Below are 20,606 nucleotides of genomic sequence, written 5' to 3'. Positions count from 1 at the left end.
CCAGAAAAACTCACAGAAGAAGATAACAAGCCACAGAATTTGAAGAAAGGAAAGAAGATCATGGAGGAACCAATTCCAGAACAGCATCAAGTGGTGAAGAGCTCAACACCACCACTACCTTACCCACAAAGATTTCACAAGGAAAGAAATGATCAGCACTTCCACAAATTTCTTGAGACTTTCAAGAAGTTGGAAATCAACATACCTTTGGCAGAGGCTTTGGAGCAAATGCCCCTGTATGCTAAGTTTCTAAAAGAGCTCATCAACAAGAAAAGAAGTTGGAATGAGAAGGAAACCGTGATGCTTAGCGAAGAGTGTAGTGCACTCATCAAAAAGGGACTTCCTCCCAAGCTTGAAGATCCTGGAGGATTCTTCCTACCATGCACTATTGGGAACCTGTTTATCAACAAGGGGATGTGCGATCTAGGAGCAAGCATAAATCTAATCCCATACTCTCTAGTGAAAAAGCTTGGCATAGAGGAAGTAAAACCAACAGAGATGTCTTTGGAATTGGTGGATCAATCAATAGTCTATCCTAAGGGGCTAATTGAGAACCTTTTAGTTAAGGTTGGCAAGTTCATCTATCCGGCAGACTTTGTAATCCTAGGTTCTTCAGAAAATGGAAATGACTCCATAATACTTGGTCGACCATTTTTAGCCACTGCTAGAGCCATTGTGGACATTGAGCAAGGAGAGTTAACTCTGAGGATGCATGAGGAGAGCATCATCCTGAAAGTCTTTCCAGAAGAACAAAAAGATGAAGAAACAGGCAAAATGAGTGATGATCCCCTTCCAAAGCAATCAACTGAAAAGGAATTGGAACAGAAAAACAAACAGATGCAAGAAGAAAAGGGGATTCACAAGGAAGCAGGGGTGATCAGCAGAAAGGAAGGCATCACAACTCAAGTAACTGCCAAGAAGGGAAGATCAACAAGCAAGAAAAAGGTGAAGAATAAGAAAAAGGCTCACAAAGGGTGGAAGAACAAGAAAATCCCAACTGAAGGATTTTCTAAGGGTGATAAGGTGCAATTAATATACCAACAGCAGGGAGCAGAAGATTATTACACTGTCAACCAAATTCGTTCTTTTGAGCATGTGGAGATTGAACATCAAGGCACTCAGAGAAAGCTGACAGTGAGGGGTGACAAGTTGAGACACCACCAATATCAACCACCCTAAAGGGAGGTCAATGTCAAGCTAATGACAATAAAAGAGCGCTTCATGGGAGGCAACCCATGATTTAAAATTTCTGCCTTCTCTTTAATAAGCTATGATTTCCTGAGTATGATTCTGAACCTTCATATTTGATAAATGCACATTTTATAGCATAAGTCAGAGTTCTAAGTTTGGTGTCCTTTAAGGTACACTAAATTTTAGCTTTTCAAAAAGAAAGGGAGCCATACTTTGTAGAACATATGCATAATTCATTTGAACAAAGCATATGACCAAACACTAAGTTTGGTGTCTGCAAGTGCAACAAAATTCTGAATATCATTTACCATTTATGGAATCAAAAGCATACAAACAGGATCATACGACACAATTATTTTTTTAAAAGAAAATGTCACTTGTGAAAAATGGTTGATAGTTGTTCGGCCATCCCCTTAATAAAAGAATAAGTTTGGTGTTCACCAACTTTCAACATCTTCAATTAAGGGACACAATTGACCATAAAAATATTTTTTTCTTAATAATACACTAAACAAAACAATTCTTTCTCTTTAATACAAACTAATTGCCAACAACCTTATTAATGATCTAAGACTAGCTGCTTTGATTCATGCAGGAAAAAAAAAAAAGTAAGACAAGCTCAAGGAGGGGCCACGGCTAGGAGGAGCTATGTAAGGGAGGTCACATGTGCCTAGGAGAACGTGCTCATGGGGAACAAAATCTGCATGCATGCAACATTGGACACCGAAGTGCATGCAACCAATGGGAGGAGAATCCTCGTCAAGCCTCAACCATGCATGCAAGCCGTCCATCTCATGCATTCCTTGAAAGAGCAAACCAATCTCAGCCCTTCATGAACACTCACGGTCCCTTCTTCATTCATTCATTGTGGTTTTGTTGAAAAGCTTGGAAACATGGCCTATAAATAGCCGTTGCACCAACACGGCCTACACTTGGCTTTAAACCACTTTCATGTGAAATCAACATATTTCTTCCTTACCCCACACATCAAAACCGAACCAAAGTTCACCCCAAACACAACACATATTTCTTCTACTCTTATTTCCTCTTTCTTTTCACTTCAACCTTCAATGGCCTCCTCAAGCTCAAAAAGAAGGTCCGGAAAAGAACCTAAGGCAACCCAACCTGAGGTAGTTTCTTTTCATAGCTTTTCAATAAAAATGTTGAGTAATTGGTATGGATTGCAAGGAGCTAAGTTTGGTGTTGCACACCAAAACAATTTGAGGAAGAATGAAAACTTCTAAGTTTGGTGTTCCACCAAAAATATCATTTAATACATTCTCACCTCTTGCAAGATTCTAACTCCAAGCAATCAACCACATTACTCAACTGTTAAATTGTTTTCTAGCTTTAATTCCATTAACCTTTAGCAAGGATACATGGTTTCAAATATGGTTAACTTTGTACATCTGAGACAGTGACAAAACAATTAAGTTTGGTGTTCACACACCAAAACAAATCCTGAAACCACACTCAGTTATGCTTACTAACCATATGATCAAGGGCTTGAGAAGCAAGCAACTTTGAGGATTATGCAGGACATGAATCAATAATTGAAGACACTATGCATTTTGACTCAAAGGGAACATAGCAGAAAGAAAAATCAAAGGGCTGCAACTACAAAGGTTGTATCTGAACTTAATCCTTGCTGCTGTATACTGTTTCGAACATAGAAACCATTGTATGCCTTGCTAAAGTGTTTATCTAGTTGCAAGTGAGATTGTTTGGAAAAATGATGAGTCTGCATAATGCTTGTATCCATCACTTAGCTTTAAATATTGCTTGGTTTCCCATATGCTTAAATAAAAGAGTTTGGTTTGAATTGAAAAAAGAAAAATCCAATGTTGCATGAGTATGAATGGAAGTTGGTGGTGGCACATGTGTTTGATTAAATGTATAACTCATGAAATAAGTGTTGCATGATATCATTCTCATTCAATTATAAGTTAGCTTGCTGTTACATAGACCTTTATCAATAATGAAACACCCTTGGTAACAAAAACAGAAAGAAAAGGAAGAAAGAAAAAGCCAAAATGGCAAGAAAAACAAAGAATAAAGGTTGGACACCAATGGTTTGGACCCTAGGACAAATGCCTGTGGTGTTCTTGTACTGAGATCTGCTTGGATGAGTAAATTCTAAGGGGTATTTTGAAACCCGGTCACTTAGATCAACTGATTTGGGATGGCCAATTGAAAATCCACAATAAAGAGCAACTTAGATACAAAGCACTTAGTGATCCAAAGAGATGCTGGGCATCAATGATCCTAGGAAGAATTAGTGAGCTAAGTGTCTGTGGTGGAAAGATGTTGAGCAAATAAAAGAAAATGAAGCCAAAGGCTAAGCTGCAACATTTAACACCAAACCTCTTAAAGAATAAAAAGCTTGTTAAAGCATTGTAAACCAAGAAAAGTTACCAAGGGAGTGATCAAAAGGAGAGTCTTATAACAGCAAGTTTAGCAAACCTTGGATGCAAAATGTGTATTATGCAGCAGCAACAATAAGTGAGTATCATTGTCTGCATAAATGTCCCATAAATTGAAGTTCTGCTATCTGCATAATAAGGATTTGTATTCTCTTCTTATTCATATCATTTACTCTTAGTTTTGATGCTTGCTTGGGGACAAGCAAGGTTTAAGTTTGGTGTTGTGATGACAAGTCATCATATACCCATTTTTCAAGCTAATTTCACTTGTTTTGTTAGCATTTATGCACTTTCTTGCATCCTAAGTTAGTGATTTGGAGTGAAAATGCATAACTTCTCTAAATCAAGCAACCACTATGAAATTAATGATAAATCATGAGGTTTAAGCTAATTTTAATTGCATTTTAATTGATTTATAAGCCTCTTGAATTTAGTGATGCTTTGAGTGGTTGTTTGGTTTATTTTAGGTGAAGAAAAGAAAAGAAAAGGGAAAGCGTGGCATAAGAAGTGTAGCCAAAGAAAGAAAAGCGTGGCCGAATCAAGAGGAGGCGTGCCGCATTATAATGGGGAAGCAACCTTGCCCTCCACAAGGGCAGAATGCCCTCTAGGAGGGCAGCATCATGTAACCAAACCAAGACAAGGCAACCTTGCCCTGCCCACTCCAAGGGCAGAGCACAAAATGGTGCCTTGGAGCCAAGAGAAGCAAACTCTGCCCTGCCCTTGTGGAGAGCAGGATCGGGCTCCATGAGGAAAGAAATTCAAGGGAAAATGACACCCATGCAAGCCACAAGTTTCGAACAAGGGACCATGAAGAAGCCAAGCTCTAACACCCACTAGCGTGCCAAAGAATCAAAAGAAAAAGTAGCGTGTTTGCAAGCCACCAGATTCGAACACGGGCCATGAGATTGGGAACCTTGCCCTGCCCTTGGCGCGGGCAGGGCAGCATTTGAAATTGGCGCATCACACACAAGACCTTGGCGCACCAACTTTGCTTCCTGGCGCACCAAACCATTCCTGCCCTGCCCTTGGCACGGGCAGGGAGCATCCGCGCGTCAACTTGCTTCGCGCGCACGCGCGCTCCTCAAATCTGGCATCATCCACGCATCAACGTGCAGCACGCGCACGCGCGCCTCTCAATTCTGGCGGCACCAAGCGCACGCACGCATCACGTTCTGGCGCAGCAGCTTTCCCGCCCTGCCCTTGGCGCGGGCAGGGCAGCCTCTGGCGCACCAAGGGCGCACCAAACTTGCACCAACACGCATCATGGCCGCACCAATTGCTAGCCCAAGCATCAATTTTCTGCCCTGCCCTCCACAAGGGCAGGGCAGCCTCCTGGGAGTGGATTTTGGGCCAAGAATTCAAATTAAAAATTAATTTGAATTCATTTCTTCATCAATCCAAAAGCCCATCCAAATCCCAAAATCCAAGAATAGAAAGTGTATAAATAGTAGTTAGTTTGATGTAAAAAAAAAAATTTTTAGCTACCTTTATGCACCTTGGGTGAATTTTCACTTTTACCTTCACTTTTGAATTTTTATTTCTAGCTTTCTGTTGAGATTCCTGAGAATTGGGGAGGGAATTGATCTCTCTTCTCCCTCGTTCTTGCCTGAGGAATTTTACTCTTCTGTTTCTGAGATTTGGGTGTGAGAAATTGAGGAAATTCTGTCTCAATTCCCATTCAAATTCTCTTCAACTCTTTTTCTGCATAATTGAATCTGTTACATTTTCTTCTACTGCTTCTTCTTCTAATTTTCTTGTCAATTTGCTTTGTTCATTTGGATCTAGGAAGGCAAATAGAGATCTAGGCTCTGCTACCTAGTCTCTTGAGACCTGAGACCCAATTTGGCTCTTGGTTCTTCTATGAACCTTGCTGCATTTTATTTCCTTGCTGATTTAATTCTCATTGCTCTCATTTCAAGTTCTAATCTCTTTATTTGCTGCAATTTACTTTTTCTTGTTTAGATCTTGCAATCCCATTCCTCAATTCCCTCTTACATTCTAGCAATTTATCTTTCTTGCCATTTAAGTTACTGCAATTTACCTTTCTTGCACTTTAAGTTTCAGTCATTTAATTTCTTGTTCTTTAAGTTTCTGAAATTTTACTTCTCTGTTTCTCAATTTATTGCACATTCCCCTTTCCCCTTTACATTTACTGTCATTTACTTTCTGTTAAACACAAATCACTCAACCAACACTTGATTTGCTTGACTAAACCACCCACTAAACTAAAACTGCTCAATCCTTCAATCCATGTGGGATCAACCTCACTCTTGTGAGTTATTATTACTTGATGCGACCCGGTACACTTGCCGGTGAGTTTTGTGTTGGATCGCTTTCCACACATCAGGAGGCCACAACCAAACTCTAAGTTTGGTGTTGAACCCCCACATTCAAACTCTAAGTTTGGTGTTGGGAGGTTCCAACACGGTTCTGAGTATTTCTGAGGCTCCATGAGAGTCCTCTGTCAAGCTAATGACATTAAAGAAGCGCTTGTTGGGAGGCAACCCAATGTTTTATAGTTAACTATTTCCTTTTGTTATTTTATCTTTTTTGTTGGTTGATGATCATAAGAAGTCACAAAAACAATGAAAAAAGCAAAAACAGAATGAAAAACAGGAAGAAAAACAGCACACCCTGGAGGAGAAGAAGCTGGCGTTCAAACGCCAGTAATGCTAGCTGTTGGGCGTTTAACGCCCAGTCTGGCACCATTCTGGGCGTTTAACGCCAGAAAGGGGCACCAGACTGGCGTTAAACGCCAGTAAAGGGCAACAACCTGGCGTTAAACGCCAGGAATGGGCACCAGCCCGGCGTTTAACGCCAGAAATGGCTCAAAACGTGGATTTTGATGCCATTTGGTGCAGGGATGACTTTTCCTTGACACCACAGGATCTGTGGACCCCACAGGACCCCACCATCACACTCTCTCTTCTTCCCCCATTCACCAATCACCTCAATACCTCTTCCCCAAAAACCTTTCACCTATCAAATCCCATCTTTCTCTTCACCACTCACATCCATCCTTCATAAAACCCCACCAACCTCACCCTTCAAATTCAAACCACTTTCCCTCCCAAACCCACCCTTCTTGGCCGAACACACAAACCTTCCCCCTCTTCCTCATTTCTTCTTCTTCTACTCTCTTCTTTCTTCTTTTGCTCGAGGACGAGCAAACATTTTAAGTTTGGTGTGGTAAAAGCGTTGCTTTTTCATAACCATTTATGGCATCCAAGGCCGGAGAAACCTCTAAAAAGAGGAAAGGGAAGGCAAAAGCTTCCACCTCCGAGTCATGGGAGATGGATAGATTCCTCTCAAGGGTGCATCAAGTCCACTTCTATGAAGTTGTGGCCTTGAAGAAGGTGATCTCCGAAGTCCCCTTTTCACTCAAAAAGGGTGAATATCCGGAGATCCGCCATGAGATCCGAAGAAGAGGTTGGGAAGTACTCACCAACCCCATTCAACAAGTCGGAATCTTGATGGTTCAAGAGTTCTATGCCAATGCATGGATCACAAAGAACCATGACCAAAGTGTGAACCCGAATCCAAAGAATTATCTCACTATGGTTCGGGGGAAATACTTGGATTTTAGTCCGGAGAGTGTGAGGGTGGCGTTCAACTTGCCTATGATGCAAGGAGATGAGCATCCTTACACTAGAAGGGTCAACTTTGATCAAAGGTTGGACCAAGTCCTCACAATCATATGTGAAGAGGGCGCACAATGGAAGCAAGATTCAAGAGGAAAGCCGGTTCAATTGAGAAGGCATGACCTCAAGCCCGTGGCTAGAGGATGGTTAGAGTTCATACAACGCTCAATCATTCCCACTAGCAACCGGTCCGAAGTTACCATAGACCGGGCCATCATGATCCATAGCATCATGATTGGAGAAGAAATAGAAGTTCATGAGGTTATAGCCCAAGAACTCTACAAGAGGGCGGACAAGACCTCCACTTTGGCAAGGTTAGCCTTTCCTCATCTCATCTGTCACCTCTGTTATTCAGTTGGAGTTGACATAGAGGGAGATATCCCCATTGATGAGGACAAGCCCATCACCAAGAAAAGGATGGAGTACACAAGAGACCCCTCTCACCATGAGATCCCTGAGATTCCTCAAGGGATGCACTTTCCTCCACAAAATTATTGGGAGCAATTAAACACCTCCCTAGGAGAATTGAGTTCCAACATGGGACAACTAAGGGTGGAGCATCAAGAACACTCCACTCTCCTCCATGAAATTAGAGAAGACCAAAGAATCATGAGGGAGGAGCAACAAAGACAAGGAAGAGACATTGAGGAGCTCAAGCACTCCATAGGATCTTCAAGAGCAAGAAAGAGCCGCCATCACTAAGGTGGACCCGTTCCTTGATTTCCTTGTTCTTTATTCTTCTGTTTTTCGATTTTTGTGCTTATGGTTATCCATGTTTGTGTCTTGTGATCATTAGTGTCTTAGTGTCTATGCCTTAAAGTTATGAATGTCCTATGAATCCATCACCTTTCTTGAATAAAAATGTGCTTAATTGAAAAGGAAAGAATTGCATGAATTCTGAATTTTATAATAGTTTAATTATTTTGATGTGGTGGCAACACTTTTGTTCTTTGAATGTATGCTTGAACAGTGCATATGTCTTTTGAATTTGTGGTTCATGAATGTTGGCTCTTGAAAGAATGATGAAAAAGGAGACATGTTACTGAGGATCTGAAAAATCATTAAAAATGATTCTTGAAGCAAGAAAAAGCAGTGAATACAAAAAAAAAAAGAGAAAGAAGGAAGCAAACGAAAAAAAAAAAACCGAAAAAAAAAGAGAAGAGAAAGAAAGAAATAAAGTTGTGATCCAAGGCAAATAAGAGTGTGCTTAAGAACCCTGGACACCTCTAATTGGGGACTTTAGCAAAGCTGAGTCACAATCTGAAAAGGTTCACCCAGTTATGTGTCTGTGGCATGTATGTATCCGGTGGTAATACTGGAAGACAAAGTGCTTTGGGCCACAGCCAAGACTCAATAAGTAGCTGTGTTCAAGAATCATCATACTTAACTAGGATAATCAATAACACTATCTGGATTCTAAGTTCCTAAAGAAGCCAATCATTCTGAATTACAAGGGATAGAGTGAGATGCCAAAACTATTCAGAGGCAAAAAGATAAAAGCCCCGCTCATCTAATTAATACTGATCTTCATAGATGTTTTTGGAGTTCATTGCATATTCTCTTCTTTTTATCCTATTTGATCTTCAGTTGCTTGGGGACAAGCAACAATTTAAGTTTGGTGTTGTGATGAGCGGATAATTTGTATGCTTTTTGGCATTGTTTTTAGTATATTTTTAGTATGATTTAGTTAGTTTTTATTATATTTTTATTAGTTTTTAGTTAAATTTCACTTTTCTGGACTTTACTATGAGTTTGTGTGTTTTTCTGTGATTTTCTGGCTGAAATTGAGGGACCTGAGCAAAAATCTGATCCAGAGACTCAAAAGGACTGCAGATGCTGTTGGATTCTGACCTCCCTGCACTCGAAGTGGATTTTCTGGAGCTACAGAAGCCCAATTGGCGCGCTCTCAACGGCGTTGGAAAGTAGACATCCTGGGCTTTCCAGCAATATATAATAGTCCATACTTTGCTCAAGATTTGATGGCCCAAACCGGCGTTCAAAGTCACCTCAAGAAATTCCAGCGTTAAACGCCGGAACTGGCACCTAATTGGGAGTTAAACGCCCAAACTGGCACTAAAGCTGGCGTTTAACTCCAAGGAGAGTCTCTACACGAAATTTCTTCATTGCTCAGCCCAAGCACACACCAAGTGGGCCCGGAAGTGGATTTTTATGTCATTTACTCATCTATGTACTAGTTTTCTATAAGTAGGACCTTTTACTATTGTATTAGGGAGAGCCTTTTTGATCATGTTTTTATGATTGAACCCTCTTTGGGAGGCTGGCCATTCGGCCATGCCTAGACCTTGTTCTTATGTATTTTCAACGGTGGAGTTTCTACACACCATAGATTAAGGTGTGGAGCTCTGCTGTACCTCGAGTATTAATGCAATTACTATTGTTCTTCCATTCAATTCCGCTTGTTCTTTTACCAAGATATCACTTGTTCTTCAACATGATGAAGGTGATGATTGACGCCCATCACCATTCTCACCCCATGAACAAGGTGACTGACAACCATTCTTGTTCTACAAGCATCTGAGGCTTAGTGAATATCTCTTGGATTCCTGATTGCACGATGCATGGTTGATCGCCTGACAACCGAGTGCTCGCCTGACAAACGAGCCAGCCATTCCGTGAGATCAGAGTCTTCGTGGTATAGGCAAGAACTGATGGCGGCATTCAAGAGAATCCGGAAGGTCTAACCTTGTCTGTGGTATTCTGAGTAGGATTCAATGACTGAATGACTGTGACGTGCTTCAAACCTGTAACCTACTGGGCGTTAGTGACAGACGCAAAAGAGTGATTCTATTCCGGTAGGGGAGGGAACCAAACCGGTGATTGGCAGTACTGTGACAGAGTGCGTGCATTAGCTTTCACTGCGCGGATGGGAGGTAGCTGCTGACAACAGTGAAACCCTACACGAGCTTGCCATGGAAAGGAGTAAGAAGGATTGGATGAAGGCAGTAGGAAAGCAGAGAGACGGAAGGGAAGGCATCTTCATACACTTGTCTGAAGCTCTTACACCAATGATATACATAAGTATCACTATCTTTATCTTTATATTATTTTCGTTCATCATCATATACATTTGAGTTTGCCTGACTAAGATTTATAAGATGACCATAGCTTGCTTCAATGCTAACAATCTCCGTGGGATCGACCCTTACTCACGTAAGGTATTACTTGGACGACCCAGTGCACTTGCTGGTTAGTTGTGTGAAGTTGTAGTGTTCACAATTTCGCGCACCAATGCTACTCCCATATGCAGCTGTAATGGGGTTAGCATATGACCCCAGAGTCCTTCTGGACTGATCAATCTCACTTAGGTCCATGATGGATAAAGGGAATGATATGGATTGCAAGTAGAAAAATATTTTTTTTGAATTAACCGAAAAAAAGAAAATAAAATAAAACAAAAGGAAAATAAAATAAAAATTCGAAAATTAAAAGAAAATAAGATCAAAGCAGATTGAAAACTGAATCAATTAGTTAATTAAAAAGATTTTGAGATTAGCAATTAGAAAGATATGATTGAAAATTTTTATGAAAAAGATTTGATTTTTGAAATGAAGAAAGAGAAAAACAACAAAATGACACCAAACTTAAAATTTTTAGAAAATCAAACACAATTTTTCGAAAATTTTAAAGGAAAAACACAAAGAGGACACCAAACTTAGAATTTTTTACGGATCAAAAAGGGATTAAAGACATGCAAATTTGAAAATTAGAAGAAAAACAAAAGCATGCAATTGACACCAAACTTAAAATATGAAACTAGACTCAACTAAAAGACTCTAAACCAACAAAAATAAAACAGTCCTAATCTAAGCAACAAGATAAGCCGTCAGTTGTCCAAACTCGAACAATCCCCGGCAACGGCGCCAAAAACTTGGTGCACGAAATTGCAATCACACTTTTGCAATCCCGCACAACTAACCAGCAAGTGCACTGGGTCGTCCAAGTAATACCTTACGTGAGTAAGGGTCGATCCCACGGAGATTGTCGGCTTGAAGCAAGCTATGGTTATCTTGTAAATCTTAGTCAGGATATCAAAGATTATCAGGGTTGATTGTGAAAAGTAAAAGAACATGAAATAAGTACTTGTTTTGCAGTAATGGGGAACAGGCTGAGGTTTTGGAGATGCTCCATCTTCTGAATCTCTGCTTTCCTACTGTCTTCTTCATCAAACACGCAAGGCTCCTTCCATGGCAAGCTGTATGTAGGGTTTCACCGTTGTTACTGGCTACCTCCCATCCTCTCAGTGGAAATGTTCAACACACCCTGTCACGGCACGGCTATCCAGCTGTCGGTTCTCGATCATGTCGGAATAGAATCCAGTGATTCTTTTGCATCTGTCACTAACGCCCCACAATCGCGAGTTTGAAGCTCGTCACAGTCATTCAATCATTGAATCCTACTCAGAATACCACAGACAAGGTTTAGACCTTCCGGATTCTCTTGAATGCCGCCATCAATTCTAGTTTATACCACGAAGATTCTGATTAAGGAATCCAAGAGATATCTACTCAATCTAAGATAGAACGGAGGTGGTTGTCAGGCACGCGTTCATAGTTGAGAATATGATGAGTGTCACGGATCATCACATTCATCCGGGTTAAGAACAAGTGATATCTTAGAACGGAAGCAAGCATGATTGAATAAGAAACAGTAGTAATTGCATTAATCCATCAAGACACAGCAGAGCTCCTCACCCCCAACCATGGGGTTTAGAGACTCATGCTGTAAGAAGTACACAAAGAAATGTGTAAAGTGTCATGAGGTACAGATACAATGTCAAAAGATCCTATTAATAGTGAACTAGTAACCTATGGTTTACAGAAATGAGTAAATGACAGAAAAATCCACTTCCAGGCCCACTTGGTGTGTGCTTGGGCTGAGCATTGAAGCTTTTATGTGTAGAGACCTTTTCTGGAGTTAAACGCTAGCTTTCATGCCAGTTTGGGCGTTTAACTCCAATTTTTATGCCAGTTCCAGCGTTAAACGCTGGAAATTCTGAGGCTGATTTGCAACGCCGGTTTGAGCCATCAAATCTCGGGCAAAGTATGAACTATTATACATTGCTGGAAAGCCCAGGATGTCTACTTTCCAACGCCGTTAAGAGCGCGCCAATTGGGCTTTTGTAGCTCCAGAAAATCCACTTCGAGTGCAGGGAGGTCAGAATCCAACAGCATCTGCAGTCCTTTTCAGCCTCTAAATCAGATTTTTGCTCAGATCCCTCAATTTCAGCCAGAAAATACCTGAAATCATAGAAAAACATACAAACTCATAGTAAAGTCCAGAAAAGTGAATTTTAACTAAAAACTAATAAAAATATACTAAAAACTAACTAAATCATACTAAAAACATACTAAAAACAATGCCAAAAAGCGTATAAATTATCCGCTCATCAGCTTGGTCCCTGATTATACCTCACACCCTCATAGGTCCAGGTAGAGGGGGGATGATATGTCACGTATCCCATCACCAAAACCCAAATTCTACTCAAGTGTGAGAAGGAATTTCAAGCATGGTTTCATGTTTTCTTTCCCAAGGTTCCCATAAAACCCATTTGTATTCAATCTCTTTTCCAAGATAATTGAACATTAAGCATTAAGAACGAAATTCCTTCTAGCAAATCAAGAGAAAACTTACATTTTGGAGGGAAAGAAAACACTTAATAAGCGTGACTTCTTAGCTGGCATGTGGTTGGCGCTTTACCGGCGTGTCACGTGCCCTTCAAACTAGCTTGGCGTGCCACGCTCAATCCTTCAAGTGGCATGCTCATCCCTTTATCATCCTTGGCATGCTATGCCTTTGAACTCAAGTGGCACGCCATAGTGGAATTCTTGTGTTGGCGTGCCACGCCTTCGAGCTCAAGTGGCACGCCCTTTGCTTTTTCCACTTTCCTTTACCTCTGGAAACTTGAACTAGCATGGCATGCCCAGGGTCTGGCGTGCCATGCCCTTGTTGTGTGCTTGGCTAAGCTCCTCTGAAAAATTGCACTAGCGTGGCACGCCCAGGGTCTGGCGTGCCACGCCCCTTTGTGAGTGAATTGTTCCTCTGTTTGGCGTGCCACGCCACGAACTCAAGTGGCACGCCCCAATGCTTCTTTACCCTCTGAATGACACTGGCGTGCCACGCCTGGTTGCTCAAGTGGAACGCCTAAGTAAAGAATAGTGAATGGCATGCCACGCCTTCGATACCAAGTGGCATGCCCCATGAAATTGGCCTCTTCCATCCTCTCTGGAAACTCATACCAGCGTGCCACACCTAAAGGTTGGCGTGCCACGCCCATGATCTTGTCTTGTTCCAGTAATTAGCGTGTCACGCCTCGGCCTTTAAGTAGCACGCCATAGTGACATGCTCGGATTGGTGTGCCACGCCTTCGACTTCAAGTGGCATGCCCAGTCTTCAATTTTCTTCAGCCCCTTCTCTGGATCATTGTACCAGCGTGCCATGCCATGCTGCTCAAGTGGCACGCCCATGTTTTTGTGCACTCTTCAAGCTTGGCGTGCCACGCCTGGGTCTTCAAGTGGCACGCCAAAGTGACTTTTGGAGCTGGCGTGCCATGCCTTCGAAACCAAGTGGCACGCCATAGTGGAGGTTCTTCTTGCGATGGTGAGTTGGCGTGCCACACCCCTTTGCTCAAGTGGCACACCCAACCTGGCGTGCCACACCCCTTTTGTGTCCTCCATTTCGCTCTCTGGAATTTTGTACTTGCGTGCCACGCCCATATGCATGCTTGGATCTCCCTTCTGGAATTTAGTACTGGCGTGCCACGCCAGTGCATTTTTGTGGCGTTTACTCCAAGTGTCACGCCAGTTTCACACGCCCAGCTTTTTGTTTGTCTTCTTCCCATTTCTGATGCCTTTTTCACCTGAAATTCAGCACAACTCATCTCAAAGTAGTGTACTATATTATTCATCAAATAATGCATGAATTGTACTGATCAAATGAGATTTATGCTCTTTTATGGTCTTCTTTATACAAGAAAGAAGGGTAGATGATGCAAGTCATCAGCTGTCTTCGTGCAGAAAACTCCTAAGGAGCAGAGTATCATAAAGCTCCCAGGGTCTTTGAGTTTCTCTGCTAAGCTCTTTTGGACTTTTAGTAGCTTGCTTAGGAAGGGTCTTATCAGCACATGCATGTGTCTGACCGTCCCTGGTTGGGCGTTCAACGCCCTTGCTGCCCCTTTCATGGCGTTCAACGCCAGAAGCGCTACTCCATTGATGCTAGGAATACTGTCCCCTCTTCGGCGTTCAACGCTAGGGGTGCTGCCCCCTTCTTTGCGTTGAACGCCAATGACATTCCTCCCTAGGCGTTCAATGCCCTTAGAGGTGTCTTGGACAATAGTCTGGTTGTCCTCTGTTAGCTTTTCCTCTTCTGGTCTTCTGTTTCTCTGAGGTTGGGTGTTCAATGCTTTCCTACTCCTCAGTTGGATTGCCTGACATTCATCTTTTATCTGCTTAGATAATTGCTGTCTTGTTTGACTCAGCTGGGCTTCTACATTCCTATTGGAAGCCTGAGTTTCTCTTGAAGCCTCTTGCAATTTCAGCAAATGCTGAGCAAGGGCGTGTAGCTACTGAGTCAATGGGCCATTGGTGCACGAAATTGTAAATCACAATTTCTTCACAACTTCGCACAACTAACCAGCAAGTGCACTGGGTCATTCAAGTAATACCTTACGTGAGTAAGGGTCGATCCCACGGAGATTGTTGGCTTGAAGCAAGCTATGGTTATCTTGTAACTCTTAGTCAGGATATCAATTATAATTATCAGTTGACCTGCAAATGAACAAGAGAGCATGAAATAAATACTTGTTATGCAGTAATGGAGAATATGTTGGAGTTTTGGAGATGCTTTATCTTCTGAATCTTTGTTTTCCTACTGTCATCTTCTTCACACATGCAAGGCTCTTCCATGGCAAGCTGTATGTTGGTGGATCACCGTTGTCAATAGCTACCATCCGTCCTCTCAGTGAAAAAGGTCCATGTACATGGCTAATCATCTGTCGGTTCTCAATTGTGTTGGAATAAGATCCAATGATCCTTTTGCGTCTGTCACACGCCCAACACTTATGAGTTTGAAGCTCATCACAGTCATCCCTTCCTGGATCCTACTTGGAATACCACAGACAAGGTTTAGACTTTCCGGATCTCAAGGATGCTTCCCATGGATTCTAGCTTATACCACGAAGACTCTGGTCTCATGGATCTGAATGCTCTGTTGTCAAGAGAGGCAATCAGACTTGTGAGCCAGGAACCCAAGAGATACTTATTCAATCTAAGGTAGAACGGAAGTGGTTGTCAGGCACACGTTCATAGGTTGAGAATGGTGATAAGTGTCACAGATCATCACATTCATCATGGTTAAGTACGAATAAATATCTTAGATAGAAACAAGCGTGTTTGAATGGAAAATAGAAGTAATTGCATTAATTCATCGAGACACAGCAGAGCTCCTCACCCGCAACAATGGGGTTTAGAGACTCATGCCATCAGAAATACAAAGTTCAAATTTAAAATGTCGTGAGGTACAAAATAAATCTCTAAAAGTTGTTTAAATACTAAACTAGTAACCTAGGTTTACAGAAAATGAGTAAACTGAGATAGATAGTGCATAAATCTACTTCTGGGGCCCACTTGGTGTGTGCTGGGGCTGAGCTTTAAGCTTTACACGTGCATAGGCTGTTTCTGGAGTTAAACGCCAGGTTGTAACCTGTTTCTGGCGTTTAACGCCAGAATGGAACATGGAATTGGCGTCAAACGCTAGTTTATGTCGTTTATCTTTGAGTAAAGTATGGACTATTATATATTTCTGGAAAGCCCTGGATGTCTACTTTCCAACGCAATTGAGAGCGCGCCAATTGGACTCCTGTAGCTCCAAAAAATCCATTCCGAGTTCAGGGAGGTCAGAATCCAACAGCATCAGCAGTATTTTTTTTAGCCTGGATCAGATTTTTGCTCAGATTCTTCAATTTCAGCCAAAAAATACCTGAAATCACAGAAAAACACACAAACTCATAGTAAAGTCCAGAAATATGAATTTTGCCTAAAAGCTAATAAAAATATACTAAAAACTAACGAAAACATACTAAAAACTCCATGAAATTACCCCCAAAAAGCTTATAAAATATCCGCTCATCACAACACCAAACTTAAACTGTTGCTTGTCCCCAAGCAACTAGATAAATAAAATAGGATAAAAAGAAATCAAGAAGCAATAATATATTAGAGTTTTAAGTGAAGCTCAGATTCTAATTATTTGAGCGGGACTAGTAGCTTTTTGCTTCTGAACAGTTTTGGCATCTCACTTTATCCTTTGAAATTCAGAATGATTGGTATCCATAGGAACTCAGAATTCAGATAATGTTATTGGTTCTCCTATTTCAGTATGTTGATTCTTGAACACAGTTACTTATGAGTCTTGGCTATGACCCTAAGCATTTTGTTTTCTAGTATTACCACCAGATACATAAATACCACAGACACATAACTGGGTGAACCTTTTCAGATTGTGACTCAGCTTTGCTAAAGTCCCCAGTTAGAGGTGTCCATAATTCTTAGGCACACTCTTTTGCTTTGGATCACGACTTTAACCACTCAGTCTCAAGCTCTTCACCTGGACCTTTATGACACAAGCACATGGTTAGGGACAGTTTGATTTAGCCGCTTAGGCCAGGATTTTATTCCTTTAGGCCCTCCTTTCCATTAATGCTCAAAGCCTTGGATCCTTTTTGCCCTTGTCTTTTGATTTAAGGGGCTATTGGCTTTTTCTGCTTGCTTTTTCTTTTTCTTTTGTTTTTTTTCGCAAGCTTTGTTTTTCACTGCTTTTTCTTGCTTCAAGAATCAATTTCATGATTTTTCAGATTATCAATAACATTTCTCTTGTTCATCATTCCTTCAAAACCCAAAAGATTTAACATTCGTAAACTCCACTATCAAAATTATGCACTGTTCAAGTATTCATTCAGAAGACAAAAAGTATTGCCACCACATATAAATAATTTGAATTTTTCTTATTAAAAACTAGAAAAAATATTGCCTCCTTCTTCTAAAAATCTGCTATTTTATTCATGTTTGATGATGATGAGAAAAATAAATTATAGCTTAATTGGAGATAAAATCAAAATAAAGATACTAATTACTACTACTCATATATAACTTCTAAGGTAAATTCCTAATAAGAACAATTATCACAGAGTTAAGGCTAAGATTAGGACTCAACAACCTTTATTTTGGGAGGTGGATGCTCCTTTAGTCTGTGGGGTGCTTGGCCCTTCAAGAGATAGCTTCTGATGCTTCAGTTCCTTCAGTTCATGCCCTTGCTCTTCTTGTTCCCCAAGCAGTTTACAAAGCATGCTATTTTGATTTTGCTATTCTTCCTTTAGTTGGTCCATAACTTCTTGCAACTTGGTAACAGATGCTTCAAGACGCTCCCAGTATTCAATTTGAGGGATTTTCGGGAGGAACTCCTGTGCTTTCCTCTTGATGGGGTCATCCTGCACTTGTTGTCCTTCCATTGACTTTTTGGTGATCGGTTTCTCAACTGAGATATACTCATTTACTCCTATCTTTACCCCAGCATCTTTACATAGCATAGAGATTAAGCTTGGATAAGCCAATTTGGCATCTTTGGAGTTCTTGTTTGCAATTGTGTAAAGCTCACAAGAAATCAGCTGATGAACTTCCACTTCTTTTCCCAACATAATGCAATGGATCATTACTGCTCTTTTGATGGTGACTTCAGAGTGGTTGCTAGTGGGCAGTATAGAACGCCCAATAAAGTCCAGCCAGCCTCTGGCGACTGGTTTGAGATCTCCTCTCTTGAGTTGGTTTGGGACACCCTTTGTGTTGGTTGTCCACTTGGTTCCAGGGAGGCATATGTCCTCTAGAATTGTGTCCAAGCTCTTATTTGTTCTCATCATTCTCCTATTAAAGGAGTCTGGGTCATCTTGCAGTTGAGGCAGCTTGAAGATCTCTCTTGTTTTGTCAGGGTAGAGGTGAACAATCTTTCCTCTGACCAGAGTTTGAAAGTCATAGAAGGCGGTTCCAGCTATTCTCTACCTGTCTGGTTGCCACAGATTAGAGTAGAATTCCTGAACCATGTTTCTTCCCACCTTTGTTCAGGATTAGCTAGGAATTTCCAGCTCCTGTTTCGAATTTGCTCTTGGATCTCCGGATATTCGTCTTCTTTCAGATCGAATTTAACTTTCGGGATCACTGACCTTAGACCTATTATTTTGTAGTAATGGCCTGAATGTTCTTTGGTTAAGAACTTCCCTTGATTCCAAAGTGGTTTTGGAATATTCTCTTTCTTACCTCTTGGAGTGGTTTGTTTTCCCTTAGAAGCCATGATCTTAGTGGGTGTTGGCTTAGTGATCATGGATAAACACACCAAACTTAGAGGTTTGCTTGTTCTCAAGCAAAAGAAAGGAAAGGAGAGGGATAGAGGGAGAGCCAAGTTCAAATTGTGGAGGAGAGGAGGGAGGCCGAACGCGGATTTAAAGGGAAGGGGGGTGGGTTTTCGAAAATTTTTGAAGAAGATATGATTTGTAAAAGATAAGAATGATAGGAAAAAGATGTAATTTAAAATTGAAAAGATATGAAAGATATTTGAAAAAGATAAATCTGAATTTTGAAAAGAAGATATGATGAGTTTAAAAAGATTTGAGAAGAATTTAAAAAGATTTGAAAAGAATTCAAAAAGATAAATGAGTTTTGAAAAAGGTTTGAAAAGATATTGAAGAAAAATTAAAAAATATGTTTAGGATTAAAAATTTTTCGAAATTGAAGTTGAAAGATGAGAGTTTGTAACATGTTTATGCAAGAAATCATGAATTGAAACATGAAAAATGGAAAAAATTTGAAGTGAAAACGAAGTTACCTTCTCCCCACAATCGTGGCGTTAAACGCCCAACTGCTGCATGTTTTGAGTGTTTAACGCCCATCTGTAGCTTCTCCTGGGCGTTTAACGCACAGCTGTAGCTTCTGGCTGGCGTTAAACGCCAGAAAATCCTTTATCATTGGGCGTTTTTCTGAACGCCCAAGATGCTGCAAATCTGGCGTTAAACGCCCAGAATGGTATCCATTCTGGCGTTTAACTCCCAAATGGCTATCCCTACTGGCGTTAAATGCCCAGTAGATGCTTCTTTTCGGAATTTAACGCCCAAAATAGCTTTTACTGGCGTTTTTGCACCAGTGAGCTTTTTGCTGTTTTATCCTCTGAATCCTTCTGTAACTCTGTGAACTCATGCAATTGATACTTTACCTTGAAGATAATTAATATGAACCCGTAAAATTATCATTTAATTAACAAATAAGCTTTGTTAATGGCTGGGTTGCCTCCCAGCAAGCGCTTCTTTATTGTCTTTAGCTGGACTATTACTGAGCTTTAATTAAGTCTCAGTTTTAAGCATTCTTGCTCAAAATTGCTTTCAAGATAATGTTTGACTCTCTGTCCATTAACAATGAATTTTTTGTTAGAGTCATTATCCTGAAGCTCTACATATCCATATGGTGACACACTTGTAATCACATATGGTCCTCTCTACCGGGATTTCAACTTTTCGGGAAATAATCTGAGCCTATAGTTAAACAGCAGAACTTTCTGCCCTGGCTCAAAGACTCTGGATGACAGCTTCTTATCATGCCATCTTTTTGCTTTCTCTTTGTAAATTTTTGTATTTTCGAAAGCATTGAGTCTGAAATCCTCTAGCTCATTTAACTGGAGCAATCATTTTTCTCTAGCTAACTTGGCATCAAGGTTTAGGAATCTGGTTGCCCAGTAGGCCTTGTGTTCCAGTTCCACTGGCAAGTGACAGGCTTTTCCATACACAAGCTGGTATGGAGAGGTCCCTATAGGAGTCTTGAATGCTGTTCTGTATGCCCACCGAGCATCATCCAAGCTTCTTGCCCAATCCCTTCTATGGTTAATCACAGTCTGTTCTAGGATTCTTTTAAGTTCTCTATTAGAGACTTCAGCTTGCTCATTTGTCTGTGGATGATATGGAGTTGTCACCCTGTGACTAACTCCATATCGAACCATAGCAGAGTAAAGCTGTTTATTGCAGAAATGAGTGCCCCCATCACTGATTAGTACTCTAGGGACACCAAATCTGCTGAAGATATATTTCTGGAGGAATTTCAGCACTGTCTTAGTATCATTAGTGGGTGTTGCAATAGCCTCCACCCATTTGGATACATAATCTACTGCTACCAAAATATAAGTGTTTGAGTATGATGGTAGGAAAGGCCCCATGAAGTCAATACCCCATACATCAAACAACTCAATCTCCAAGATCCCTTGTTGAGGCATGGCATAACTGGTGCGCGAAATTGTGATCACTACA

Source organism: Arachis stenosperma, chromosome 5 (genome assembly GCF_014773155.1).
Source record: "Arachis stenosperma cultivar V10309 chromosome 5, arast.V10309.gnm1.PFL2, whole genome shotgun sequence".
Taxonomy (NCBI): domain Eukaryota; kingdom Viridiplantae; phylum Streptophyta; class Magnoliopsida; order Fabales; family Fabaceae; genus Arachis; species Arachis stenosperma.
The sequence above is the reverse complement of the archived record's forward strand: the minus strand, read 5'-3'. Positions refer to the sequence as shown.